Below are 11,754 nucleotides of genomic sequence, written 5' to 3'. Positions count from 1 at the left end.
TATGATTCAGGCAACCATCGAGGCAAAAGCAAGAGCAAGAATTACGAATCCGATGATGAGAAGAAAATGAAGAAATTCTTCAACAAGAAGGACAACTCCACTTCAAAATCTTCGTCAAGATCTTCATCAAGGAACCCTTCCAAGTCCTCCTTGAACCGCAAGATTAACTCTCTCAAGGCAAAGGCGTACATCGGCAAGGAAATGGATTCTGATGAAGAAGAACTGTCAGAATTCGAACAAGAATAAGAATCCGATGAGGATTTCGACTCCGGCATGGCTGGCATAGCATGTGCCTCCTCTCCTGCAACCAACCTCTTCGGGAATCCTTCAAGTGATGATGAATCTCCTGCCTACTGCTTCATGGCCAAAGCCTCGAAGGAAAAGGTATCCTCTAGAAATCACAAGATTCACTCCGGTGATCAATATTCTTTTGATGAGGATGACCATGCTATGTTGATCAAGATTGCTAATATTCAACAAAACTCTCTTGAGAAATTTGAGAAAACCCTCAGGAAATTTGAAGGGTTGTTGGTTGAGGAGATGGAGAAAAAATTGTCATTGATCGAGTATTCCACTCTCAAGTCACAGATGGATGAACTGACAAATCGTCATGATTTTCTCTCAGCAGACCACAAAAGATTGACCTATGATTACCTAAAAAGGAAACAGGAACTCGAGACGCTGAGAGAGGCTCGTGAGGATTTGATCAGAGAAAATTCTCTTCTCACCCAACAACTTAAAGAGAAACCTGAAGTGAGCTTAAAATGTCTAGAACGAACCAATGTTGAATCATCTGTTAGCGCTAACCCCTCGATCGAGGAAAATGGTTTTGTTTCTGATGAGAATGAGGATCTTCTTCAGACAGGAATGTTCAAATCTCTCAAGGGGCATCAAACCCTTTGTGATGTTTTGAATAAATCCATTCTTCACAAATACCCAGGAAAGAAGGCATTAGTTTCAAAAGGAAACTGAATAGAAATGGCACCTACTGGGAACCTCATCAATATCCTCAAGCTGTGTGGGTTCCTGCAAATAGCGAAACGCTCGTTCTAGCATTGCTCTCGGGATATGACTCTCCCGTTGATGAATATCCTGATGATGATTCTCCGGACAACTATAATTTGTTTAATCAACATGGTGTGACTGTTTCTCACTATGTTGGGCCAAACAGCATAAATGGCTCCCCAAAGAAAGCTATTTGGGTGCCTAAGAAAACTATTGATGCCTTGCCTATTACTGCTCGACTAACCATGCAGGCAGAAAAAGCTCAACAGAATGAGTACATGCATACCTCATTCAATCATTATACACATGCTTCTGGAAGGAATTTCAATGCATATTCTCTCAATTATGCTCGTACCTCATCGAGCAACAATTATGCTTATCGAAAGAAATCATATCCTGCTCGCTCTACTGTTTCAAAGCCACCTGCAAAGATGTGGGTGGTTAAGATAGCCTAATTCTTCTGCGGGACTATGTCTCTGAGTGTACATAATGGATAATGGATAGTGGATGCACTAGTCATATGACCGGAGACAAGTCGTTGTTTGTCGACCCCAACTTAACTGCTTCTCCTCTAAAGTATATCACTTTTGGCGACAACAACAAAGGAAAGGTAATTGGGCTCGATAAAATTGCTATATCCAAGGACGAGTCCATTGATGATGTTTTACTTGTTCAGTCTCTTGGATTCAATCTTATATCAGTTGGCAAGCTATGTGATTTAGGCATGCTAGTTCTATTTTCATTATCCAAATGCATTATCTTCATGGCCTCTGACAATTCCTTCGTCTTTGAGGGAATTAGAAAGGGTGATCTTTATATTGTGGATTTCTCTAAGGGTCCCTCAGTCCAAACATGTTTGCTTGCAAAAGCAACCGAAGGATGGTTCTGGCACCGAAGACTTGGTCATGCAGGTATGAGAAATTTACAGACCCTGGTGAAGAAAAATCATCTTTGTGGCATTCCTGATGTGAAATTCGACAAGAATCATCTCTGTGCTCCATGTGAGGCTAGTAAATTGGCCAAGAAGCATCACTCATCCAAGATAGTTATTGCCACAACAAGACTACTAAAAAATCATCACATAGATTTATTCGTTCCTCAAAATTATGCAAGCTTTGGTGGCAGTCATTATGGTCTTGTTATTGTTGATGATTTCTCTCGATACACTTGGGTATTCTTTCTCGAAGACAAGACTTGCACCCAACATATCTTCAAAAGTTTCGCTAAGAAGGCCCAGAATGAATATGATGTGCGAATCAAGCATGTCCGAAGTGACAATGAAACTGGGTTCAAAAATACTCATATTGCTGAATTTCTCAATGAACATGGTATTACTCATGAGTTCTCTGTTGCATACACTCCCCAACAAAATGGAGTTGTTGAATGAAAGAACAAAACTCTCATTGAAATGGCGAGAACAATGCTCAGTGAGTACAAAACTCTCATTCGCTTCTAGGCTGATGCTATCAACGCTGCTTTTCATGTTATGAATCGTGTTTATCTTCACAAGTTTCTTAAGAAAACTTCATATGAGGTTATCACTCGCAAGAAACCAAATGTTTCTTATCTACGTGTTTTTGGTGCACCTTGTTACATTCTTGATATGAATCATTCTTCCAAGTTTGCACCTAAGGCACATGAAGGTTTTCTTCTCGGTTGTGGCTCAAACTCGCATACGTATCGTGTCTATAACTCTCACCACATGAAAGTTATGGAAACGTTAATGTGCGGTTTGATGAATCTAATGGCTCCCAAAAGGAGCACCTACCAAATGTGATAGATGAACCACTGATTTCAGATGCTATTCGGCAAATGGCTATTGGGAGCGTCAAGCCTGTTGAAAGAAATGCACCTGAATCCTCTGATGATGATGCTCCTATGAGTCGAAGCAGAACTCGTCGAGCCACTACCGAAGCAAATACTCCTATGAATTGAAATGGCAATCAAAATCCAAATGCCGATCAAAATGGCAATCCTGAAGGAAATGATGATACAAATGCTGATGCTGACGAAAATGATAGTGCTCATCAAGATTAAAATCCTCATCCACGAGTGGAAAATCGAGTTGATCCTTCATTAATTCTTGATGAAATTGAGAATCCAGGTTATCAATGCACAACTCGTTCACACACTCGTTTGGCTATCTACTGTGGCAGTTTCTCCTTTGTTTCATTGACAGAACCTGCAAAGTATGAAGAAGCCATGTATGATCCAGATTGGATGAATGCCATGCAAGAGGAGTTGGTGCAATTCAAACTGAATGATGTAAGGGAACTGGTTGACAAACTAAATGCCAAGAAGCACAATATCATCGGCACAAATTGGATTTTCCGCAATAAGCAAGATGAAAATGGCATTGTGGTGAGAAACAAAGCACGACTTGTTGCTCAAGGGTGCACACAGGTAGAAGGTATTGATTTTGGTGAAACATATGCTCCTGTTGCACGCCTTGAGGCAATTCACATTTTTCTTGCTTATGCAAATTACAATGACATCTCGTTTTATCAACGGATGTGAAAAGTGCTTTCCTAAATGGTGAAATTGACGAGGAAGTTTATGTTAGACAGCCACCTCACTTTGAACACCCTGAGTTTCCTAACAAAGTTTTCAAGTTGAATAAAGCTTTATATGGGCTAAAGCAGGCCCCTCGAGCTTGGTATGACACCTTGAAGAAGTTTTTGCTCGACAAAGGGTTCAAGCCAGGATCAACTGATCCCACACTTTTCACTCGTGTTGTTGATAATGATCTATTCGTATGTCAAATCTATGTGGATGATATTATCTTCAGTTGTACTAAAAATGCTTGCAGCTTAGAGTTCGGGAAAATGATGTCCGATAAATATCAAATGTCTATGATGGGTGAACTCAAGTTCTTTCTCGGACTGCAAATTCGTCAACAGGCAAATGGATTTTTCATATATCAGGAGAAATATATGAAAGAATGCCTGAAGAAGTTCAAAATGCAAGATTCCAAAATGAAGGGCTATAAAACCCCTATGCCCACGAATGGTAAGCTGGATGCAGATGTGTATGGTAATGATTATGATCAGAAAGCTTATCGTTCTATGATTGGTTCTCTTCTTTACCTATGTGCATCCAGACCTGACATTATGTTGAGTGTTTGCATGTGTGGCGTCTATCAAGCTGCAACGAAAGAATCACATCACCAAGCGGTCAAGCGCCTTCTGAGATATTTGGCTCACACCCCCCACCTTAGGTTCATGGTATCCTAAGGGAGCACAGTTTGATCTCGTTGGATATTCAGACTCAGATTGGGCTGGTGACTTGGTTGACAGAAAATCTACTTTGGGGACATGTCATTTCCTCGGTAGATCATTGGTCTGTTGGTCATCAAGGAAGCAGAATTGTGCGTCTCTTTCCATGGCTGAGACCGGATATATTGTTGCTGGCACTTGTTGCACCCAGTTATTGTGGATGAAGCAGCCACTAAAGGATTATGGCATCAAGGTCAAGCATATTCCTCTATATTGTGACAATGGGAGTGCCATCAAAATTGCACATAATCATGTGCAGCATACTCGCACGAAGCATATTTCCATCAGACACCATTTCATTCACGGACATGTTGCTCGAGAGGATATTGTCATCAATCATGTCAAGACCAAAGACAATCTCGCCGATATTTACACCAACCACCTCGATGAGAAAAGATTTTGTGTGTTATGGTGTGAGCTAAATATCCTAGACTTCACAACCATGCAGTAAGATGGACTCGGCATCCATGCTAACACTTCCACATCTTTGAAGGAATGGGTGCATAACAGTCGAAGAGTTTGAAATTTTTGACAAAGTGAAATTTTCTTTCTAAGAGTGAATACATTATCAAAGAACTAGACTAACTGGGTGCCACGATAGTTGTGTGATGCTCAGGGTCATACAGTTCTTATACGAGTCACGCCACCATAATTCTCTTTCATTGGGTTTCTTTGTGATCGAAAGTTTTAGTGTTTGTCCGAATGCATTTCCCTCATGGCCATTTGCTCGAGTGTTTGTGTTTATCTATCTGAGTGAAATGCCTAGGACTCTGTTTTCCCTCTATTCAATCTCTTCCAGTCTATGTTGTTTCATTACAAATGCTCAAATTTTACGTAGAATGAAACTTTATATGGTGTCCTTGACCACGATTAAGATTCAGTCTGAACATTAATTTGTTTTGGCGAAAGCTGTCCAAAATTTGGGGTTTCCTGCCCAAGTCAGGACCACGCTCTTTTATGACGATTGTCACGTGCAATACATCAACTGCCACTCCATCTTGTCCATTGAATCACAATAGTCTCTGAATAGAGGTCGTTCGATCAAAATTTACTGTGTGCAGTTAATTCCTCTCCCATATAATAACTGCACACCCCCTCTTCCTTCCAGTTCACTTCTCTTTCTTGACCTCCATTCTGCCGAAACCCTCACCGCAGCGCTCCACCTTGAGCTCGACACCGAGGACCTCTTCGCCGCTTCACTACCGGAAAGTGGTCACCGGAGTCTTTCCATGATGCCGTGGGACATCTTCTTCCCCGTGCCACTGTAGTTGTTGCACGTCACTGAGCTAGGGTACGTGTGGTTCGAACTCGGGCCTCCGTCCTTCACGATTCGAGTTCTTTTGTGGTTATTTTCCTCCGATTTTACCGCATATCTTAAATCTAGGATTTTACCTTCACTAGTGTGGGTGTGGTTTGTAGTTGTCCCTCACATCCAAATCACTTCAGATCTAGGGTTTGTGTTATGTTTCGCTCTGATGGAATGCCTAGCACGATGTTTAGTATATTCTTCGGACCTACTAGCTCGTTCTACACATTTCCTTCATTTGAAACATCTCTCAAAGTATGCATCTATATTTTCTTCAAAATGCTTTTTGTTCGGAAAACTATTCGCTGTGAGCATTTGTAACCCTGCCCCATTTTCCCTCACATCTATGCTAATTAACACGTGTATACATTCTGTTGAGGATTCTGCTCGACCAATGAGCATAGCAGATGAAGATGAGGTACTCATGGGCACAACTAACTAATCAAAGGCTCCAAATGCCAAGGGCCCAATGGTAGGCCCATCAACTAGCAAAAGAAAGAGATCCAAACCAAATGAAAATGAGCAAGAAGTAGATGCACTGACAAAAAGAAAGGAGGCAGACAACCTTATGCAAATTCAGCTGAGTATATCTCTCATGATGACTATAAAACTGTTCCAGGCAAGGCAAAAGGAGAAAGAGATAAGCATCTGCAAAAGATTCGATGCCACTGGGTGCGCAAGTGGTTCCACTATAAAATGGTTCATCCTCGGTTTGCTAAGAACTTTGCTTTCCATCCTCCATGGGGTGACTGCCGTGAGATTGGACTCATTCATCCAGGTGATCCTCAAGAGAGACCACCGCCACCTGCAGATGCTGACAAATCATCTCTTCACGCTCCTGAATCATATCCCGATGAGTTGGCCAACCGCCGAAAGAATGCCGAAAAGAGAGCCAAGAAGGCTGAGAAAGAACAAGTTCTAGAAGAAGAAAATCATCGCCTTATAAAGTCTGATGTTGAAAAGAAGAAGGCTGAAGGAAAAGCAGAATATCGTTCTAAGCTCAAGCATGACCCGAGCTCTGGTGCTTTGAAGAAAAAGAGTGCGCCGAAGAGAAGGCTAGCTAAACCAGTTAGTTGGAATGATCAAAGTGAATCCTCCGATCAAGATGATCCTCCACTCACAAGAGAAGAAGTTGATGCAACTCTTTTCGAGCAAGTGAACATTACTACTTCCACTATACTGTTTGATCTTCGAGCGAGTGCAGTTCCTATAGCACCTCCAAAGAAGATTTGTTTAAAGAGAAAAACGCCTCGTACCATTGTCACTATGGTAGATCATGTGAATACAACCCCTCATCCTGAGGTGATTGATATGCAAGATTTAGTTGTTGATGCTTTAGTAAGCACAGCTAAGCCAGGAGAGAAATTTCCAAAACCGAAGGTGAATCAAATCACAGCTCCTTCTGCCGAGCAAAATGCTCCACGAGCTGTTGTTGTGAAAGAAAAGGCTGCTCAATTTGCTCCAAAGTTGACACAACCATTGGCTTCTATGACTCCAACCGAGCAAAATATAGTGCAATCTGCTCCTGTTGCACGGACCAGTGACGACTCTGATGCACCCCATTACTTCAATCAATTGTTCATCATGGAGTAGCTTGACAGATTTGTGGAAAACCTGTTTGATGGAGAAGTGGCATCTTTGCTCATTTCCTCTGAAGTGATTGCTCAAGCCACCGATCTGCTTCGAGACACAACAACCTCACTGCCCAGCTTAATGAGCTTGACAACCGTATGAAGGCTATAAAATCCAAGTTTGTCATCAAGCAACTTGAAGAATCGTATGTGGATGTCAATCGAGCTTTGACTATCCTTTGGAACTGGAGACTAGGATTTCGTTCTGACCTGGATCAAACTGTTCGCAAGATCTGCCTCGATCATCAAGCCCAAGCCACTGGCTAATGATCTTGTCAAAGGGCATATTGATCAGCCGAAGCAAAAGAAGAAGAAGAAAATTGCAACAAAGAATGCTCCTCCTCCTACTACAAAAGAAAAGTCTCCCGATGATGTGCCACAGAAGGAAAACTCACCGGAGCCTGCAATTCCCTCGATAGTTCATGAACCAGTCACAAATGCTCCTACTTTGCCAAGGCCAACTGAAACAATGCTTGTGGCCTCCCCTGTTCATGAAGCAAATCCTTCTTAGCAAAATGTATCAAAAGAAGGTGAATTTCCTTAGTCTGAGCACCAAGCTTCTCCAGCTTATGTTGAACCAAATGACTCACTTCCTCCCTCTGCACCTCAACCGTCTGTTGAAGAACATCCCCATCAGTCTGTAATGCCTGATAAAGCTTCAGTGCCTGATAAAGTTTCTACTCCCTATCCACTGTGAATTCCCTCAACTCTACGAAAAGAACTTCAGATGTTGGTCCTTCTACAGTAAAGTCAGTTTCTGCTCATCATTCAGACTCTGTCATTTATGGCTATGAAATGATTTTCGTTAAAGATGAGCTCAAATATCCATATTCTCGTGAGCAACTACCTTTATTCTCTATAGGCGTTGGCGTCAAAGGGCCACTTTTCAATCATAACACTCATCCTCTTTTCTTTCAAGAGAGTCCATACAGCAAGCCTCGCACTTCTGAATCACCTCGGTTCTAGACTCAACAACAGGCTATATATTATTCTCGGATCCTATATGACAGCCGCAAGATTTTTCCTCATGAGTTCTCGGATATTGCTGCTATGAAGAACATTGGCTGCTTTAATTAAGTATTGCAAGATATCGAAGATTTTGGCCTCACGCATGTCTTTGCATTTCAACATCCATGGAACATGGATATTATACTTCAATTCTATGCCACACTATACATCACTGGTGATGAATCTCATAGTACCAAATGGATCATGAAATGGATGACAGAAGGAAATGCATAAAATGCTCTACAATGGACTTTGTCTATCACTTTCATTCCCCTCGGTTCGATCATGGCAGGACTGAAATTCGAGTTCACAATATTGATGCCATCCCCGATGAAGATTTCTATTGCACCATGGACCAAGAGAAAATTCGTACTACAGTGGTCCTCCCTTGCCCGAGCATTTGACTTTTGACAATCATACTCTATATCACATACTTGTTTATACCATCTGTCCTCTGGCCAGGATGAATGTTGAAAATGCTATATCTGATGTTCTTCGAAACACCATTCATGCCATCTCCCAAGGATATATCTTTGATGTCGAAGACATGTTCCTGCGCATACTGATGGACTCTGCTCAGCATCCAAAAACCATCAAAGTCTTTGCGCCTTGGATTTAGAAAGTGGTTGATTATGCGATGCACATCGAATATTTGGCAAAAGTCAGTCACAAAAGCTTCATTCCTCCGGTACGTGATATATTGCGAGTCATGGAAGATTTTTCTTTGGGCAAAGCACCAGTGTCAAGCCCTCCAGATTATCACAATACATTCGATGGGCCACGGCTACCTCAGTGTGATCGCCAAGCAAATACCCAACCTCCTTCACATCTCGAAGTGAGTTTACATACTCAACAGGTGTTGTTGAGGCATATGGTTGAGGATCGCCGAGAGAAAGAACATCTGGCTACCGAACTGAATGCCATCAACAACAGGACGAAAGTTGTGCACATGATCACGGCTGGAAATAAGAAGTGCTTATGGAAACTGCTTCTAAAGTTCTTCTCCAAGAAACAACTCAACAACTTAGATCTTAGAGAACACTATGAGTATATTGATCAAGGTTTCTCTGCTGAAGAGTTTCAAGATTGTGTCACTCCACCTTTGCCAGCTCATGAACCAACAACCGATTTACTTTGGTTTCAGCTGCGCAAGTTGCTCGACAAATCAGAAGCTACCTCACCAACTGAGAAACCAACTGAAAGGAATGTGCTATCTCACAAGAATCAACGTGCTGATTCCACCGTGCCTTCATCCTCTCAGCCTCAAGCCAGTCTCTACGGAACATCTACTGCTGCTGACGATGAAGATATTCCAGTTGCTTCCAAATCAGAAACCTCTTCGGCTAGTTCTTCTGGAGATGCCTTAGAGTGAACCAAATTCACCTCTTTTGCACTCATGTTCTTCGTCACCTTTTTGACACTAGTTGACAAAAGGGGGAGAATTACATCGAGTTTCGATAGATTTGCTCTCTGTGTTTATTCGGTCTGATTTATGAGACTTTTGTGCAATATGCCTTAAAGACTATTTGTGCTCTGATGTAAAACTTATGATCTGTGATGTAATATTAATAACCTCGCCTGCTGCTCTATTTCTTTCGAAGCATTTGTTTTGTAGGTGGAATTATTATCAGAAGTTATGAATGATTGCACTACATTCTTGATGGATTATATATCATCAGTGCGAATCATTACCTCGATTGTTTGAAAAATCCTCCACATACTTCAAAGAATTGTAGAACATTTCATATCATATTTCTGATCCTGCATACATCTAGGGGGAGTATATTTCATCATCGAGGCAAGTAACACAAATTTACTCTTGTTCGATTTACATTTCATTTATCTATCTTCACTCTGATGATTATTTGTTTTGTCAATAACCTTCCAAAAAGGGGATATTGTTGGTGCAATGATAGGCCCCTTATGTTTTGGAGTTTGCTGACATAAACAGTATGGGACTTATGTGTTTGCTAGTGCACACAGATTAACAGGTCCCTCAGCGATCGAGGAGTTCGATGAAAACCACGAAGATAATCTCCATGAGTTGTAGAGAAGGTTATCACCGAAGATGATGCTAACAAGAATGGCCCCTAAAAATTGCTGAAGTTCAAGCAATTGGTTTGGTGTGTTCGAGGAAAATGACTGCGCTCGAGGAAGAATGAAGAAGAAGTGAAGACGTAGCATTAATTCTGTTGTTCTTCTTCTTTCATTGAGTCATAGGACCACCGTACTATTAAGATGGATGTAGCATTCGAAACTTTGAATCTCTGATGCTAAACCCAAATCCTATGAAAGTTGTGAGAGAAATCTCTTTGTGTTCCGAGCAAATACTTGCCAGCAAGAGACTGTGATCTTCTTCGCTGCAAGAGATTTGTCTCGGAACGAGGAGTTAGCATTACCTGTTCCTCAAGAAATGTTATTTTTGCTCCAAATCCAACCGTTGTGAACGTGTCGGTTGGCCATTGGCTGGACCGAGTGTCCAAAATGGTCATTTCCCATCTGGGAAGGTTGCAGCTATAAATAGCCACCCCGCGCCGACTTTGTCTGGCGGCTGCTCCGTTTGATTCTGAGAAGATTGTTGAGCAACCCACTCTCTCGAGCGATTTGAGTTTAAAATCCATCGAGAGAAAAACCCTAGAGCCGAAGAATTAGATAGTGGTTCAGCATCACTGGAATCTAAGTCTAGTACGCTCCACCTATTACACTGGAGAGCTGCAGACTCTCTAGACGGTTAGGTGTCAATTTCTTCAGAGGCCAAGAGTGATTGTGTTTCTCGAAGAAGAAGTTTGTAAAGGTTCGGAGATCGCCTTCAAGTATCTACCACGAGTAATCGGCATCGGTTGACGAATCGATTGTCGAGGAGAATAGGGTGAAGAGAGTTTATCTTCCGTGTTAAGTCACAGCCCCTCCAACCAGACGTAGTCCTTGTGCAGAAGGACGAACTGGTCAAACAAATACCTTGTTGCCATCGAGCATCTTCGGTTATCTCTGTCACCCATGTTTACCTTCAACGCAACTCCGACAAGCCCTTCAAACCTAACCTCACAGGCAAGAGAGGTCGGCTGGAATCTACACTAACGAGCCACAAACGCTGCCGCAGTCGAAAGCGTCGAGATTGTAAGGCTTGACGAAACTATATTCGCTATATCGTTGCCACCGTGTAACCCTACTAAAAGATCCAAAGCGGGGGGAATAGAGCTCTATCCGGTATATCGGGGCATTCGTGCACTTCCACACCGATAGATCCGGTGGAGGAGGAGGTAGGCGACAACATATTGGCGGAGGAGGTATGGTAGTGGCACGGTGAGCCCACAAAATCTCCTTTCTAGGGTTTGGAGATGAGAGAGATGTGAACATAAGTGCTATGTACCCCTACCAATTTGAAAATGTAGAGTTCATGTTAACATTGTTCATACATTATGGTAGCCAAAGTGTATATAGGTGTCATGCCCTGAGTTAGATATAGTGCTTAGGCTACTATTAATACAATTTTGAAACACGGTCATGGTAGAAGGAAGCGTATCAACTC

This window comes from Triticum dicoccoides, chromosome 7B (assembly GCF_002162155.2).
Source record: "Triticum dicoccoides isolate Atlit2015 ecotype Zavitan chromosome 7B, WEW_v2.0, whole genome shotgun sequence".
Lineage (NCBI taxonomy): Eukaryota > Viridiplantae > Streptophyta > Magnoliopsida > Poales > Poaceae > Triticum > Triticum dicoccoides.
Note: the sequence above shows the minus strand (reverse complement) of the source record.